This window comes from Notothenia coriiceps, unplaced genomic scaffold (genome assembly GCF_000735185.1).
Source record: "Notothenia coriiceps isolate Sejong01 unplaced genomic scaffold, NC01 NC01_scaffold00024668, whole genome shotgun sequence".
Taxonomy (NCBI): Eukaryota; Metazoa; Chordata; class Actinopteri; order Perciformes; family Nototheniidae; genus Notothenia; species Notothenia coriiceps.
This window is the reverse complement of record NW_011357369.1, coordinates 3,717,167-3,736,626: the sequence shown is the minus strand read 5'-3', so window position 1 is coordinate 3,736,626 and position 19,460 is coordinate 3,717,167. Positions and strand designations below refer to the sequence as shown.

Sequence of the window (19,460 nt, the reverse complement as noted above, 5' to 3'; positions counted from 1 at the left end):
CACACACACACACACGCACACGCACACACACATATAGGTTGACACACACACACACACACACACACACACACACACACACACACACACACACACAACAGCACGCAGGTTTGTCGCTATAGACGAGGAGGAGGCAGAGGAGGATTGAAGGTGCGCTGGAGGCAACACCTGTCAAACCGCTACTAAACTCAGTTGGTTGATTTTAAAAAACTGAGGCGCCCGAAGACTAGCGGGATAAATCGAGGTGGAAATAGAGATTAGTCGCACCTATTGTCGCTGTTTTACGCTCAGGGAGGGACACGGAGCTCTTTTGAGGAGAGAAAAAGGGAGGATGTAACGTTGACGTTATGACAAGCCGTTTCGGGAGTTGAAGTAGCGAAGTTGGCGTTTGGTTGAAGTGGAGCTGTCTGACAGCGAGGAGCAAAAAACGCTGGAGAGAAAAAACGGGATCCGAGGTTAGTCTCTCTATCCCCCTCACTCTCTCTCTCGCTCTCACACACACACTCGCTCCAAACACATTAACCCAAAGTAGAGTGAAACAACAGGGTGGGAGATAACTAGTGCACATCGCGGAGCTCCGGTGCGGGCAGAGCGAGCATCCTTCCCCGTCCCACAGAGCCCTTCATCCGGCTGCATAGCCTGCTGGCCGTCGGGACTTAACGGACCCGCGTAAATATCTATTAAGTTGAAAGGACGATTTGACTAGGATGCCATCAGGGAAAGCGAGCAGCAATGAGGCAGAACATGGATACAAAAGGTATGATCTGAGTCGGGTTGATGACTGTGCATTCGTAGAGGAAAGGGTGCACGGTTCATGCAGGTTAGCCTGTCAGGATCTTTTTTAATCTCTATTGCTCATTGTGGTGGCATGTTGATGCGAAAAGGCTTTTAACTGTTGTTGAAAAATGTGTGCTGGTTTATATGGATGTGCGTTCACTTGTGCAGCTACCTGCTGGAGCAAAAAAGGAAAAAAAGAGTAAGAGATTTAAACAGCGGGCTACAGAGAGTTACAACAGAGAGGGAGATTAAAGTGAGATTATACTTTATAAAGAGATAGAATTCCCACTTGCATGTTTTCTCTCATCTCTCCCACCGCTCTTCCCTGCTCTCTCATGTGAGCAGTGTGGTTTGTATGTGTCTACAGTATAAGTGCTTGTGGTCTTGTTATGTGTATGTGTCAGAATTGCAAAGACACTCACTCAATGCCCCCCCCCCCACACACATGCACACACCACCTTAACACAAGGGCCTATGTGGTTTGAAGCTCTTGGATGTTGTGCAGGGCACCAACTTGACTAAAAAGCAAACAAACAACAAAAAAGATTGCGTCATCCAACTCATTTCTGAAAAACCGACCTTAACATCTCTTGCTGAATGTAAACAGAAACATACAGTACATCTGCACACACACACGCATTCACATGAACATACAAGCTCAGGATTAGCAGTCATACAGGGCCATATTGAGACAGCAGATTAGAATGAGATTCTCGGGGCCAAAGCGGTACAGAACACAGGATTAAAGAAGAAAGGCAGAGATGGATGGATGGAGTGATGAACAAGGGGAAAAAAGGCAAAGAGACCAAAAGGGGGGCAAGAGAGAAAAGCGAGAGAACATGAGATTAAAGTGTAATGTCCTAGAGAGGGAGAGAGACATAGAATCCAGGGCAAGTCATGCAGTTAGAAGGAACTGCACATTGGCAGAATGTGGAGAGAATAAAGAAGAGGAGAAGGCAGCAGACTATCGCCTCCCTTTTGATCTGCTTTTATTCACCCATCCGACAGCACAAGAGGAGCCCTGCTTATATAACTCCATTTGAACACAATAAACCAAGAAGGGGTTGAAAAAAGAAAAACACAATCAGCATCTTACAGATGGATAAATTGCCAAACAAAATTTAACAAATAAAACCTGCAGACATCAGTATCATCTCTGAGCATCATGACAGTATCTTTTCATTTCCTGAAACAGGCGTCTTTCATTCAAACAAGAGGCGCTGCTTTTGCCTCAGACGCAAACATGGCTGTTTAAAATCCTCATCAGCACTTGAGTGATCTCAGCTGACTGAGCTTCTATGTTAAGAGATATGTGAGTGGTGCCAATACACTTAGCATAGCATAAATTGGCTGTTATCACACTTGTGAACCCCTGTTGTTTGTGGTCCTTAAATTGAACATTCTGAAAGATTAATCTCGTTTTTTGAATACGTTTTGCTCTTCTTGAATTAGCATTGTTGTATTCGCTACGAATTCAGGTTGATGATATCTTAACATGGAAAATAACAACTTTTAACCCCACCCCCAAGAGTTAACCAGTATCCGTGCCACCGCAAAAACAACGGGATCACTTTTGTTTTTCTCAGAGCTTAGCAATTCAACAACACAAATCACACAGCATTTAGTTTTCTAAAGTTATTTCACTGTTTGCAGTGCTCAGAGTAAGCACCAACCACCAACCTGTGTTCCAATGCTGGTGAAATATGCAAGTGGCTGGTAGAGCATCACTCACCAGCCAAAAACAATAGTAATGTATTGAGTGGTTGGTAGAATTTAAACATTTACTAGTCATTTGGCAAGTAGACACAAAATGTACTCTGCAACTTGACCTTCTGTCACAGTTGATAAAGACAATAGTACAAAACAATGTGTTTAATCATTTTACATGAGGCAAGTGTCTTGCTAGATTTAATACCCTGGGCAGTATGGAAAATCTTATGTTAAGCCTGCACTCTTTGGTAACTTGGAAAAACAAAAGTGCTATCATCATCCTGTTTTTTGAATGCACTTTCTTTGTGCCATAAATCAAGCCTTGATTTCTCAGGATGCAGACAGAATTGCAAAGTGAAACCAATAAAACGTAGATGTGTCATTATTCTATAGCCATTACATTATTCAATCAACATTTACTTCATCATTGTTTCGTTGAATCAAACAACCACCATAATATAACAAATGAATCTAAAAACAAAAAGGTATAGATCTTCGTCAAGAGTATAATCAAATTTCAAAGCAAATTTTATTTAGTTGTGTTCTGTGGGAGGACTGGACAGATTCTCCATGTTGGCTTTGTGATTTGGAGGCTCAACACTGAATCTGTACTGGCAGTGGAAAGTGGCATGGATGGATGAAGCTGATGAGATTTACTGAAAAACAAAAATAATCCTTGTGTGGTGTTGCTTTTGGCACATTGGTTAGTCTTACATTTGCACCTCCAGATTTTTGTTGTGGCAGCGGAAAAGCTAAAAACACAAAATCATTATCATAAAATTATATAAAAACTGAAAAAGTGAATATCTTAGCAAACACAGCAGCATCATTAGCAATTGGTTTCTCAAAGACATGTGAATGTATGTCTGGTATTCACTTTTCTTTGAGCCCTGTATTGGTTTCAATCAGAAAACTATTCGTCTCTTAAAGGTGGGGTATGTAATTTATTTCAGAAACACTTTTTGTTATATTCCATGGAATGCTCTTAACATCCCGATAGCAATAAACATATGAAATGCTTTGACAATAAATACATAAAAAAATGTCATCTGTGGAAGCCGTAGTACTGTAAAAAGCACAACCAATCATTTTAGCCGGCCAAGGCACACAGGGGATAGGTATGCGTCGACCTGCCTGTCAGTCTGTTATCTGCTGGACTAAATTAGTTTCGTTCCCTGCATTGTGAGTCATGTGCGTGTTCTTGTGTGTAGGAGTTAAGTGTTTCTCAGTTACAAGGTTTGGGAAGTTCAGACACTGATTGTGTGTCCAGCGCTGTACTGTATTTTCATATTCTAGCCGTTCACTCGAACTCGTTTTGCTGCTGATAGACCTAGGCTGTCTTGAAGTTGTTAAAGACGTCCATTATGTTCAATAGCTAGTGCATCACTGATATAGAGAACAGAGATGCTGTGGGTCATTGTGCAATATAACTGGGAGGAGTCATATTCCTATAGGAAAAATCGATACTGAAGTTCATGCTAAAACAATCACCAAACCCAACTGGAATCTACGCATTATGTGTGTTGGTGTGAGTTTTTTTATCAGTTCTAGTGGGGAAGTCGACACACCCTGACAGGGTAGTTTCATTGGGAAGAAACATTGAGAAAGAATTGTGGTGCAAGAAGTAAAAAAAGCAGAAAGGGAATATTATAAAACACACACAACAGCACACAGACACACACACACACATCACACACACACACACCACACACACACACACACACACACACTACACACACACACAACACACACACACCACAAACCACACACACACACACACACACAGCACACACGACACACACACACACACACACACAACACACACACACAAATGCAAAAAACACAAAAATACGCAGTATAACACTCGAGCCTAATGCAACTACCATTTTATGTTTGTCTTGTGTTTTATGGCCTTCTCAGAAGTCTATGTAGACTCCTTGTTATTGCAGGTCTGTAATTCGGTAAAGGCATCTATGGTATGAGCATACGTTTCATGTTTCTGAGGTCACATTTTAGATGTTTTTCAGGGCGACGTACTCACAGACTAAATGCATGGTAATAACATGGTTATAACCTATAACATTTGCGCTGCAGCATTTGAAAAACCTTTGATCACATACAGTAATACAGTCAAAAGCTTGGGACACACCTTCTCATTCGCAGTTTTGTACTATTTAGATTATATTGTAGATTAATATACGAAGACATCAAAACTATGAAAAAACATAATATGAATGAAGGTGTGGTAAACATAAAGTGTTAAACAAACGACGAGTAGATTTAGATTTTATATTTTTCAGAGTAGCCTGCAACCTTGGGCTGCTGTGCTCTCAGTGTTTTGTCTCCCTGCTCCTGCCTATTGGTGTCAGCTGATGGAGGTGTTATAGTGCTTTATCTTGTTATGCACAATGTGGATTATTCTTTCAGAAATAGCTGCATACATGGGTAAAGGTTCTACATGAGCCCAATTTGAATACCATAAAGAAAGTATTAAAGCCAGCTCAAGCTAAATGTCAAATGTATTTAATTAATGTACAGTTGCTTTGATTTATTTTATTTGAGTTACAGATATTTCAAAACGCAAAGTGTAATAACTGCAGTTGCCTCCCTGTCACTGAGAATGACAAAGATCCTCAGTGAAGCACAAGCCCATGTTTCTCACTACATTGTAAGTAAAACTTATTCAAAAGATCAGTTCAATGCAACTAATGTCGTCTTAGTGTTATTGCATGATGTTAAAATTGGTTTGCCATGAATTTGGTGATGGATTGTAAACATTTGAAATGTAGCATTTAAGTGTTTCTCAGTTACAAGGTTGTTGTTTTAATAAATCAGACACTGATGGTGCAGTACTGTACTGTACCTCTTTATATAGGCATTTTGTCCCTAACAAATAGTTTTTTGCGCTGAATTTATTTTTCAAAGGGGGTACATTATTGAAAAAAGTTTGAGAACCACTGATCTAAATGATGTTTAGTGCTGAGCAGGAACTACTCTTTCTGATCATGACACCAAAACAATGAGTTGAAAGATGCTCAAACACTTTGTAGAGCTCAGGAAAAAGGCAGAGTCTTTCTTTCGAACACTTGAATAGCATTTATTTAATCAATACGTCTTAAAAGTTGTAAAATTAGTTGAAAGCCTAATTTTTTTGTTGTTGTTGTTATTTTCCCTCATTTGACTGAGCCAAAATGCTGCTGATCGGAGGGGGTGCTTAAGAAAAATGGGCAGAGGATCCTGGATGATATATGGGTGTATGTTTGCTCTCTAAAGTCAAGCCAGTTTAGCATCTTGAATCACCGAGCAACTTTCATAGGAAAGAACAGGGCCCTGCCACCAACTCTAGTTCTCTATATACATCCATGAGTTTAACGTATATAGAATTGATGAATGAGTGAAAAGTTCACTCCTTTAATACTGAACTGTACACATCCAGGAACTGTGTTCCATGATGTCAAATGTAAAACCCCAGTAGCATGACACTAGTGGTCAAAACTTTTCCCTGGTAGCGGTTTGTTCAGTTTACCATCCAGCGAGTGTTCATATAGTGGTGCGCAGTGTTGGAGGCACTGGGTCATCGCCCTGTGGCAGCTCAGCAGGTGTCCAGAGGAAGAGATAACTGTCTGTGCTTCCATGTATTTTAGCAGCATGTCTGCTTTCCTGAGGCTACTTGACCTTCTTATCTAAAGTGCCTATCTGGAGAGTGTCCGATTCTGTTCATTTATAACTTCATTATTTTACACCATCTTCATAACTTTAAAGTGTAGCTCACATTTATTTTTTAAATGAGGGATTGATGATTTACATCCATTTCAAAGTCTGTCCCCGGTTTTGTATCACGCCCACAGTCATGACATTCAGCATTAACGTTTCACTGCGAAATGTAAATAATTCAGCAGTATGAAACCAGGACTGTTTCTAAGCATATCAGTGCCAGTCAACTTTGGCATGGTGTTAACATTCAATTTAATTAATGATTCAATATTGGAATTGGTACCCATCCAAATCAATATATGATAGTAAAAATGTAAGATGTCAATAATGGCCTTGTCTGGCCTATGGCCTTTTCATGGCTGTTCTATAATTACAGGACTTATACACTGATCAGTCAAAGGAATTAAACCATACCATGTCCTGCTTCATTGTTAAGAAAGATAAGAAATGGTCTTGTCATCTTCATTGTCATGGCACACATCAGAAACAAATGTAAAAAAAGCAGTATCCAAAGCCCAATAATTAAATCAACGCATTTTTGCAGGTTTATGTGAAGGTAGTGTGTTGCTACCTTTGGGGTAGGAGGTGCCTGCTCTATTTATATGGGTTTCAAAATATACCTGCGCATTAATGTTTCCAGACATCCCACCCTTTTAAAGCCTGTGTGGGAAACACTGCAGTCATTGATGTAGAGTTCAACTCGCCCGTGAAACAATGATTTCATAACTGCGTTCAGAAGAGCTTCACAGACTGAGACAGCAACCAGGGTGATTTATTGAGGATTTTCTCACCCTTAACAAATACCAGGAAAAGACTAATTTAATTTAGTTGGAAACAGTGAATTGGATAGTACAATATCAGTTAACGACACCCTTAACTTGTTTCTTACATTTCAGTTTAGACTTATCTTAGTTTTGCGTGTCATGGCAGTAACAACATTATTGTAGATAACACTGCCCTAGATTAGAAGAAATGCATTTGCCTCCTGGAACACATACTGTGAGCTTAAAATGCATTTGTTGCATTTTCTCTAAACTGTATCTCTACAATGTACATTATATTATGTATCTATATTTACATTAGAAAAAAGGAATAGCAAATGTAGTGAAGACAAAATCCAGTCTGCAAAGGGCAACAGGCAGCTTCAATAGAAATGGCAGAGGCCACATTTACACCCCCTATTAACATGTGATCTGTATCTGGATAATCACATTCAATACATGAGCCTTTGCATTCACTCCTGGTGTTAATAGGCTGCCGATGTGATCTGATCTCATAATGCGAATGAGTTATGCAGTGTGTACATGGCACGCCCTATGGGGGAGCTTTGCTACTGTCAGGCATTATTATTTAAAAAATATGTATTTAAAAAAGGAAAGATTTGCTAGCTTCTGCTACAATGTGTAGCTTTGAGATTTGTTACCTTGCTGGGTAATATTGTTTACCTTAAAGCAGCTTTAATTATTAATTGTATAATATTAATTAATCAAATGACAATGTGACAAAGAAGCTTGTAGTGATGAACAGAGCATTATTCCCTGGATCTGCAGCTCCTCTTAGCTATGCACAGCTCTACAGTTAGTTTCAGCTGTGTGACTAAACGGTTCTGGCTCACTATATTTTGGGCTGTAGCAGGCATCTGTTTGACAGAGAAAAAGCTCTAAAGAAACCTTCATAGAAAACCTGCTCAACACCAAACGGCAGACAGATGACTGGCTGGTGAATAAAGCATTTAGCAACTAAAGAGCCAGACATCTCTTTCAGGAGTTGGCCTAGAACAGAAAACGCAAGCCAGACACAAGACTACAAAATAAATGCTTATATTTCTTATTTTACTTCTTGCATTAATATACATTTTCCCTATCCAGATAGGGTATTCAGACACATATTGTAAATTCATTTGTGGTAATACCACCAGCTCAGAGTCCAGAGAAGGCTAAGAAAAACTGCAAAAAGTGTGTTGAAAATACAACAAAGTTTCTGTAGTTTCATCTTTATGCATAGCCATAAACATAATGATAAGATAAATAATTTTTTTAAAGAGTAAAATCTATTCCTTCCTTTCACCTTGCCTCTTTGATTGAAATGCAGGGAAATCTGTAGTTTAAGATAAAAAGACCAATGCATATAACCAGAACTGCATTTTGAAATAGATTTTCTGTAATTCTAGTTATTGCCTTTCTAGTTTATGCCTTATGCAATCTATTGTAGGAGGCAGTATGGCTCTGAAACAAACAAGGCTTTTATATAAATAGGGTTATGCCATGTTATGGCTGAGACTGCCCTGAAAAAAACATAACAAATTTGATCCTCAGAAAACCTGAAATAAATACATCTACCATAGATGCCATTTACCGACATTACAGACCTGCAATACACAAGGGAAGGTCTTAACAATTTAGAAGGCTTTCTGAGACACGGCCATGAAAACACAGACAAACATAAAATGGTATTGCATTAGGCTGAGTTATACTGTATTTTTGTGATTTTTGCATTTGTGTGTGTGTGTGTGTGTGTGTGTGTGTGTGTGTGTGTGTGTGTGTGTGTGTGTGTGTGTGTGTGTGTGTGTGTGTGTGTGTGTGTGTGTCCTCCACAAATACTTGTACCGCAAGTTAAAATGAGTTGAATGGCTAAAAAGAAGAAATTAGTTTAGTATGTTTTATTTCATTCAAACAACATTTTAGGAACTNAGAGGGTGTCAATCAATCAAAATTCAACCGATGGCGTTCCGAGAGATATGGAAAATGGCAACCCAAATGACCCCAGAAGTGTTTTTTGGCTAAATCGTGTCGCTCTCTAAAAAGGTCAAATGTCACTTGTTTTGCATCAATCTTGATACGGGGTACTTATATGTTATAGTTTGGATTCCTAAAGCTTTTACTCTACTCTCCCATCATTCAAGGGTGGTTTTCATTATAAGGAATGTTTTTTTTTTTTGGACGGACACTATCATTTTAAATGTTTTACTATGTTCCATCCAAATTTACTTTAAAATAAAAAATATCTACATTGATTCTGACTTTTCTACATCCAACTGACAGGTTTATCATTGCTTTGAGAAAAAAGATTATTAATGTACCCCTTTTAGAAGCGAAGATATAGTCATTAGTTCTGGGAATGTCATTTTCGAGCCTGAGACCTGAAAAACAGGCTCAAGGCTTAACAGGTTAAAAGAAAAACACTTACATTAAGCACTAGCAGCTCATTGAACTGTTAAAAAGATGTTATACTTCTGTTTAATGTGAAAGGATTACAATTTAATACAACAATCAGTCACTACCACAGAGAGCTTGCATTTCTGACAATTCTGATTGTCACGGACGAGAATGTGTCACAAATAGATGTCAAAAGAAAAAGTCTGTAGAGAAAATCGAGCCAGGGATAAAATGAAAGCAAAGACCAAAGATGTGATCACCTCGATGAGTTCATTTGATGCAGAGTGATTTCTTTTTGATCCAGCATGGATCAAAGGCTGAGGCAGCTAATGGAGAGAGACATGTATGAGTGTATAAATTAATAAAGTATGCACCTACAGTATGACCAGGGGTTTCTGATTATGTTGGGAATAAGAGCCATTCATCATCTCATTTCTGAACATGGATATTTAATGTTGTGATAGATTTGTCTTTTATTTCGCTGTATTTGTGGAATAAGGACATGAAAGTTTTAATGTGACTCAAAATTAAGAATTCCAGATGTATTGATAACTGTATAACTCGGAACCAGATCAATAAGAAAAAAACTCCCAACCCTTTTGCTGGCCCTTTTTAATATTAGCCCAAAATGCAGAACATAAATGGCGACATTGTGCCAAGAGCCACAGATTGTCTTCATTTACACTTTTTATCAGTTGCACCACAGTCCATATGTGTTGCAGCAGTCGGAGTGTGATGCCTGCAGCAAATATTAGTGTCACAACGACATGCGGCACATTTAATTAATTTGTGTTTTGATAAAAGCTGAATTTTAGATTATGGGATTTGCTGGCAATTATTTTTGACTTTGTCCACAGCTTGATGACAAACTGTAGGATTTAAGATATAATTATAGTGTTTATTTGTCTGATTTAAACCTTATATGTGGGATATGTGATCATTCCTACCTTTTAAGTTGCAAAGCTCTTCCCTTGCTTACGCTTATAGTTAGGATATTTTTTTCTTTTGGATTGGCTCTATCTTTGTGTGTCTGTGAATGGATGTTCATATCTCTTCACAAACAGTTAAACACTATGGCAGGAAAAGTAAAAAAGAAAATTTTGTAAACCCAAACCAACTTTAGACCAAATACCAAAGCATTTAAATATAATTTAAATGCTTTTTATAGGACACAACCTACCAGAGAACCAAAACCACTGCACAAAAACAAGTGTGTAAGTGGAACCAAGTGCTGAACTATCTCCAACCTACCATGGCAACAAAGAAAGGAAAGCACTGCCACGCTTTCCAAAATGATAAAGAATGAAATAAGCATGTGCAAAAGCCAATTACCGAGTTCAGCTTGGAGAGTGCTACGCTCGCTCTAAAGATGTCAAGATGGTGCTCGATTGTGAGGGCGACTGGCAAGAATATGAGACTGACCCGATGTATTGAATTCCAATAGATCTCTCAGGTTTGCCGGGATCGGGCTCGACTCGGTGCTTAGATAAGCTTTGATAATTAGCCTGTAACCTTTCCTGGAGTGTGCTCATTGTCTCTTCATAATGAGGAACAAAGGTAAACAGCGCCAAAACATACCGACTGATGGATTGATTGATTGATTGATTAATTGATTGATTGATTGATTGATTGACTGACTGGCAGGAGATGCATCGGTTTTAGTTCACTCATTTAACTCAGCAACAGCACCTTTCACATGGAAGTTTTTCCTCTTTTTCAAAAAATGCGTGTCTTCTCAGAATAATAATGAAATGGAAAGTGACAAGAAATAATAAAAAGAGAGAGAGAGAGATATGAAGTGTTGTTGCTTGGGAGGCAAAAAAGCCTGGTTCAAGCTTGTGTATTACCCTGCCACCAGGAGGCCGCACGCACTACACATCTTATTGGATTTAGGATGACTTGTTTCTTCCGTCACCAGGAGCAAACACAAAAGACTCCGGGGATTCTGCTCCAAAAGCATAGGTGCCACGTTCAAGCTTGCGAGAGTTATTGTGACCTATCTAAGAGTGCCTTCTGGTGGACTGCTTTGTTTGTGTGTGTGTGCATGTGTGTGTGTGAGAGAAAGAGAGGTGTCCGGCCTGTAAATTGCCTGTCGGAAGATACTTCCCGCGCATACCTCATTCTGAGCGAGACACAGAGTGAGAGAAAGAGATGGAGAGAGAGTGTAAATGCTATGAGTTGGAAAAACCCTCAATCATATTTAATGGGATTATTTATCCACATACTGTCATGAGGCGATGTGTTTGCATGCTGGGCAGAGTGTGGGAATGTGTGTTGTGCTGAGAGATGGGGTATATCATAGCATCTCCTGGCACATTATATTGCAGGGTGTGTAGTTTTGGTTGTGCATATATTTCTAATGTGCACCTGCTGTGCTGATAGAGAGCAGTGTTAGCCCATAATAACAGGCTGATATTAAAGCTGTTTATGTTTCACCAAGACATTACCTAGGTCACATGGTCTACTGTTGACGTGATGGAGGACACTTTTTAATGTATGTTTTTACGATTATATTTTCTTTAACCCAGACGGTTAAGCCGAGAAATCATTCCAGCGTGGTGTGGGAGGATTTTACTCACAGCTCCAGGGGTGTCAGTGTGTAAAACCTGCAGTGAAACCTGCCTCACCCTGCCTTGAGGAGATGCCAACCCACCTTAAAGCTTTCATCTGTGAGGGTTCCTCTGGCTTTTCAGCGTCCCCTGGGCTAATTAGCGCTGCTGAAGGCTTTTCAGTCCTGACTAGATTAATATACTGGGAGAAACAGAGAATACTTTTAGTTCAGAGCTTCTATTTGCCATTAAAATGGTCACATTTTAATTGAAAGATATGGACGTTTTTGGTCAGTTGGGAAACATGAATACTCGTCATTAAACCTGCATATTTGTCTAACCCGTATTGCAGGTAAAGTGAGTGGGTGAACTGAAGCTCACAGAGCTGTGAATATATTTTCAGCACCCAAGGCCGCAGCCCTCAGAGAGCCCCCTGAGAGATAATACCGTTTATTTACGGCTTATGCATATAAGATCTCTGCGCTGTCTCTGTAGCCCACAGTGTGAGGTCTGACTGTTTTAATTATTAGCTGCTGTGTTTAAAATGAAGCTGCCAGCATTTTTATTATTCGCACCATATTTATGCAAAACACCTCTGCTCTGGGTGCTGCTTGTGTTTGTCCATCCATGTCTTCCTCTACCACCATCCTTTTTCATTTTTTCCTCTACCGCATCCTCACTACTGTCCTCCCTTTTCACCTCCTCTCCTCCCTCTCACTCTTTAGTCCGTCCCCATCCCACCTCCTCCTCCGCCTCGGCTCTCTTTGCCTCTCTCGAGCAGCACTCTCTCTCAAAGTCTCGTTTACTGGGCTGTTCATTCCCTCTTTGGAAACTGGCTTCCTCCAGGGCAAAAACTCTACAGCTCACTTTGTCTCGCTGTCCGCCTCCATCTATGCTCCCCTCCTTCCATCTTTCTTCTTTATCCTCCCTCTTTCACTCCTTTTTCATCTTCTCTCTCACTCTGACAATAGGTTTCAGGACCCATCTATTGAAAATTCCCATTTGCACTGCTTTGCTTTCAGTGGCTTGCTCTCGTCTTATCACTGCTGGAGTTTTGTCCCGGCTTTACTGTGCAGAAGAAGTAGAGGAGGAGAGTTGGAGAGGAAGAAAGGAAACAAAGCAGGGAACATTGCCACCTCTGTCATACACAGACAGATAGAGGTGATTTAATGTGAGTTAAGTTCTTTAGATCTTTGATTCCATTCAATACACCAGAACTGAACTCAAATTAACTGCAAGTACATGTAAAAAGGAGGGTTGACAATACAAATACTAAAATTGAACGATATAGAAATGTTCCTTGACAATTTGAAACTTGCATTTACATTTCTTAACAATGTTCAATCAACCTGATCCCAACACATAGACCATTTAGTGCATTCAAATGTGCTTATGACTGTCGGTCTGGAAACATACACTGACAGCAAAAGTCACCATCCAGGATCATGAGTCCTGGATGGATATCCTCGTGGATTCATCTTCCTATTATACACACATGCATTTCCAAACATTTGGTCTACCTACGCTGTAAAATGTATTATCTCTTCGATTTACACACGGCATCTATTGCACGTCTGTCCGTCCTGGGAGAGGGATCCCTCCTCTGTTGCTCTCCCTGAGGTTTCTCCCATTTTTCCCTTTAAACTGTGGGGTTTTTCTCTGGAAGTTTTTCCTTGTACGATGTGAGGGTCTAAGGACAGAGGGTGTCGTATTGTTATACTGATATTCTGTACAGACTGTGAAGTCCACTGAGACAAATGTAACATTTGTGATATTGGGCTATATTAATAAACATTGATTGATTGATTGACAACAGCTCTAAAGGTGCACAATTATGCCCATTTTCAGATTCATATTTGTATTTCGTGTCTCTACTATGACATGTTTATATGCTTTAATGTTCAAAAAGCCCTTTATTTATCTCAAACTGCCTGTGCTGGCCGGCTCTGTTGTGATTGGTCAACCACTTATAGATGTCCCACCCCTTAGCCTATCACGTGGAATGTGCTGGAGCACTATTGTTACAAAGTGGATTATAGCCTTTGTTGACCAAAGATGAGTGGACGATATGATCCCAGATAAGGAAAGGAAAGCCAACTTGTGGGTAGACAGAAAAATAATCACCAGCTACTTAGATAACAAATTATTGTTGGTAAGTAAGTTATCATTCAACAACAGCTGAAAACGTTCTCAGTTTCTCCAAATATTATTTTCCTTAAATGCTTTTCTCTGTTTTATATTATATCAAACTGAATATATTTTGGTTTGAGATAGGCAAAACAACAGATTACACATTTAACATAGAAAGTATATAAATAATAATATATGTACCATTTATAATCATACATCTAAATTGTCTAAATTATTTAATTGTCAAAAAAACATAGATGCCAATGTAAGATAAAGGACAACTGGCAAATAGATGGAGACCAAGAAAAACTGAATCTAAATGAAAAAGAAAAACGGCAAACAAGAAAAGAAAGTGTTAAAGGAGGAAGATAAAAAAAAAAAGACTTGTTGAAAATCTCAAAATAATCTACAGATGCCTCTTAACACCTTCCAGCTGCCAGAAGAAGTCGGCCTGTATAAGCAAATTCAGAGTTAATTGACCTCAACACTATTCTGAGTGAGAGCAGAGAGATGCAGCAAGGCAGAGACTGAACCACGTTGTGAGCTGCTGTGCAGAGTAAGTAGGAGGTGGTGTTGTCACAGTGCATAATGGTGTTGCTATCATTATCACTGGCTACAAGAACAAAGAACTGAGAGCTAGTGTGTGTGTGTGTGTGTGTGTGTGTGTGTGTGTGTGTGTGTGTGTGTGTGTGTGTGTGTGTGTGTGTGTGTGTGTGTGTGTGTGTGTGTAAGAAAGAGAGAAAGTCAGTCACAGGTCGAAAGAGCAACAAAGTGTGTGTGAGCATGTAAGAGAGACTGAGAGGGTGTTTTTATTTCTGTAAGTGTGAAAAAGATGTGAAAAACGTTGCATGTGTGTTTGAGCGGTTTCCATTTTACGGGAGCAGCTGTTGATGGAGGCTGGTGGCGCACAAACCACCCAGGCACAGATCAGCCTCATCGAGCTGGAAATGCCAAATGTTAAGCACGCTTGTTTTGACATTTATCAGCATTAGGACTTTTTTTCCTCTCCAAGTGTTTAACAACAACATTGCTGTATTTTAAGTGCACTTCCTCACATTCCGGCAGTCATATTTTAGGGGATTTCAGTGCTACGCTTTAAATTGCAAAAAAAGGAATGGCATTTCACTGTGGATTATATTTTACAACTACATTAAAACCACAGTTGTGTCACATTAAATGGATCAGATATGGGATAAAGTACTAAGAACATCATGGCATCACTGCCACTTAGACGCTGTATTGTCCTGCTGTGTAAGAAAGTGCACTCATCTCTAAATATATTTGTTCCATTTCTGAGTGACTGAGATGGAGTCAGGGGCGGATTAATGCTCAATTTACTGTTGAGGGCTTGTTGTGCTTGATTTATTTTTGGTAATATTATTTTCTGCTCCAAATCTGGATAATGCACTCAGCAGTTCCAGTTTAGGCGGCGTGAGTGTCCACGTTTCCTCCAATCAGATTATCAAGGGCACTTTGTATTTGCTGTGTATACAGTGTGGACTTCCATGCTGAACGCAGGAATCATCGCAATGTCCACAGCTTAAAGGATAAGGTTGGCAATATTTTATATTTCAACAAATCCCAAATAAACACCAAGTCAACGAGCGTCATTCCTTCCTGTCGTAGACCTTTACATTCAATTACATTCCTATTGCAGGTGCCTATTTCTGAAAAGACTGAAAGAAAGTGCATTCAGCCTCAATGAGAACAAGAGCAAGATGCCATCAAGAAATATGTGAGCTACGCTATATTTGGAAATTAAATAAGCCACAGTGTTACAATGAACATTGAAATGTGTATATTTTGAGTATACTGTATACCACTTACACCATCTTGATGCTGTAAATAATCACACATGCCAAATGTGTATTAATACACTTTCTGAAAGCATTCCCAAACAACTGCAATATGTACTCCTGTTTACTGATTTACTCAAAACGACAGCTGTTTTATAAAATGACTCATATCAATGAAAAGGATATGAACGTGATTATTCTAAAGACATGTCTTTAGTAGAAACAAATGTGCTCAGGGCTGAGAGCCACAAAAAGGTCAAGAAGCATTGAGGGAAAAAAAAGAAAAAAGGAGAGAAAAAGGATTTATAAAAACACTAGTCTCTTTCTTTTAATCGTTTCCCTACTGTAACTAATTGATGAGGAGTCCGGGAGAAATTTGCGGCAAAAATAAAGCCAACACACTCCGGGGGTGTGTTACAGCCGAGTGCCTCCCTTCAGATCTTTGCTGATTATCCCCGTCTGTCGCTTCCCTCATCTCTCTCCCTCTCTGCCCCTACCTCTCATGCTAAATGGAAGCTGTGTGTTGCTGTGTTAGAAAGCTAGTCACATCCCTCACACTCTTCTTTTTACCCCCTCTTCATGTCTCTGCCTCTCTCTCTTTTTCCATTTCCCACCTCTACCTTTCTCCGTCTATCCTTGACACTCTTCTTTTTCCTCTCGCACTCAGCTCCCTCCAGCCTTCGCTCTGTCCACGCTGACACCCTCCACTGAGTCTGCCGGAGTTACGGCCTTCAGACTCTGACAGGAATTCAGTGCCTGTGTGTGTGCAAGCGTGTGTGTGTGTGTGTGTGCAAGTGTGTGTGTGTGTGTGCAAGTGTGTGTGTGTAAAGTGTGTGTAAAGTGTGTGCAAGTGTGTGTGTGTGTGTGTGTGTATCTGTGTCTTCAAGCATAGATGAAATATGAGCTGTTAAATATGAATGCAGGGTTATGTTCCCATGCCGTGTAGTCACGTCGCCCATGCGTGGAGAAGTAGTAAAAGAAGCCCATGCACATACACCCACACATATGGCCATCAGTGTGTATGACAAGTAACTGCAGAGCTTCTGTGGTATTATTCTGCATCACATTTGCTATCCATTTGTCTGTGATACTCACCACACACACACACACACACACACACACACACACACACACACACACACACACACACACACACAGGCCCTGGATTCAGGCTTCACTGACTTTAAACCTTGCTCAGGCTGACAGTAATTTCTGCTTCCAAATTACATTCCAATGGCTTCATAAATCTGCTGCCTCCTCCTCCGCCTCTTTCTCTGCCCCCCCCCTTTACCTTCTTCCTGCTTCTCTATCTCCCCCTCTTTTCTGCCGTACCCCCTCTCCTTCCCTCACTTCATTTTTCCTGTATGGACCACCACCCTCCTCCGTCCCTCTCTGCCTCTATATCACCATCTCTCTTCCTCTCCTTCCCCCCTATCACTTGTTTTCTCGTTTCCCCCACACTGCTTTCTCCCTGTCGCTCGCTCAGTAAATGAGAAACAGGGAGGCAGAGATGGCGAGGTTACGTGTGAGGGGTAGTTAAACAGTCACACACACACACACACACACACACACACATAAATCCATACAGATACACACACACACACACACACACTCACAGATGTGCTCACAAACATAAAAAAATGTGTAAATAGTAAATACACACATCCATGAGCACACATGCACAGCCAAACATCATAAACAGCACATTACACTTTGATTGAAAGACAAGCATGTGTGCTGCCATATATTTGTTGCGCCTCTAAAATTACACACACACATTTGCATGCACACACACATTTGCATGCACGCACACGTGCACACAGACGGCCGTTTTAATGAGAGTGTTCATTTTACAGATAGTGCCTCTAGGTGAAATAATTGCCAATGTTGGGCCCTGATGGCTGGTCCAAGTGTTCTCAGGCCAGTTGTCTTTATGAGCCATGGCGGGCCGCAAACACACCCCTCGTCTCCCTCACTGCTGCGTTAACTGCTGCTCAGCTGCAGCCGACACACACATGAGAGGAAGACATTGGCTTAATATGCATAAACACACAATGTAGACAGCAACTTACGCATTAACAGTTAACACACACATACACACACGGCGAGGCAGAGGCCAGCAGAGAACAATAGTGCCGTCTGACAATGGGGCTCGGAGGGATTCTCTCCTCCATATTAATATTCAACGGAGTGGATATAGAGAGAGTGCGTGTCAGCAGGGACGAATGCTCATCAACCTCGCTAACACTGGGGTTAGACAGCCACATGATTACAAAGTACTCAGACTTTGGTCCCCAGCCTCATAACTATTAATCCCTAGCTCCTACTCCCTCACTTCCTATCTCCTTGCTCCCTACACTGCACGGAGCGAGCTCACTGCCAAGTACCACAGCTGTCACTTTTCTTTGCTTTCCATTTTCCAAATCATTCTGAACAGCCTGATGGAGCAAAGGGTGAATCGAAATGGAGATTTGATATTGTCAATTTCCCGCTGCCAGCCACTTTAATGTTTCAAATTTGTGAAAGTGCAGCTAGAAGGTCATCTGGAGGATAATTTGGAAAAAAATAGATTTAATTTTTCCTGGTACTTTTTGATGCAAACGGCAAAACAGCCAATGATGCTTTTACTCTAACCAGAGGCGTTGTAGTCCTTTGTGTCATGCCCATAATCTCCTCTTGTTGTACCTCATGTCAAAGCTAAGATGTATGCAAGTAAACACGCCTATAGTTCCAGATATTACTCTCCATGTTTCACATCCATCAGTAAATTCTGAGTAAAGGTGACCTCTAACACATACCATTTGCCACTTTTCTGTACATCGTCCATCTGCAGAACAAGAATTGCTTACAGCACATCTGTACACTTTCCTGTAACAGATTAATTGCATACAAATTGTCCCATGTCAGGAATAGTTGTATTGAAGCCTTAAGTAGCCCTGAGCTCAATGCAGATATGTTTCTATATTTGTAGATGTTTATGTTGTTGTTTTATCTTCAGCCTTCTCTACTGTTCCACAAAGCAAAGAAAAGATATGCTAATATGTGATTGTTGGAGCAGAAAGCAAAGAGGAAAACAAAACAGTGAGAGCATTTGGACTGCACAGAGCCACAGTGAAAGTCACATACTGCTGCGTGCCTGTAGGCTACACAGTTGTCATTGACTGGCTCACAAGAGCAGAGTGATTTCTGTCCCCCTGAGGAATGAGACGTTCTCTGTGCTCTCTGTTGTGCAGAAAAAAACAAGTACAACAGAAAAGACGCACAGTGAAGACTCAGTCAGGGATGTTTTTGACCTCAACACTATATGGGTAAGCTGCCCAATGTATGGGAGCTGCTCTCTTTATTACTGCCTCTGCTCCTCACTACTGGCGTGAGAATTTTCACAAAAGAGAACACTTTTGCCATTAAAGTTTAAAAAATAATGCTATAAATCATTAAATAATTATCAAAGTTGTTGCCAATTATTATTATCTGTAAATGTATTTGCCAATCGTTTTCTCGATCAGAAGTTTTAGCCCCAATGTATTCTCATCTATTCTCAATACACAACATACCAATACCATTTAAAAAAAAAATTGTTTTAATAAATTGTATAGTGTGATATTAGATAGCTAATTAATGTTTCACACTGT

General features: G+C 40.2%; 2 protein-coding genes across 4 annotated transcripts in view; one reads left to right on the top strand and one right to left on the bottom strand.

The window, feature by feature from the left end:
• The window catches only part of macrod1 (mono-ADP ribosylhydrolase 1), a gene marked incomplete at its 3' end in the record, with an annotated part of 107,569 nt that overhangs the window by 55,453 nt on the left and 32,656 nt on the right, over positions 1-19,460 (bottom strand). The gene's annotated exons all lie outside the window — the stretch shown is intronic.
• The window catches only part of LOC104955614 (leucine-rich repeat transmembrane protein FLRT1-like), a 30,639-nt gene continuing 11,360 nt past the window's right edge, over positions 182-19,460 (top strand). For 2 of the 3 annotated variants that reach the window (XM_010782977.1, XM_010782975.1), the window contains exon 1: positions 182-452. The gene's annotated coding sequence lies outside the window, so the exon portion shown is untranslated. Of the gene's footprint in view, positions 453-677; positions 755-19,460 lie in introns of those variants that run through there. The other variant, XM_010782976.1, reaches the window with a different exon arrangement.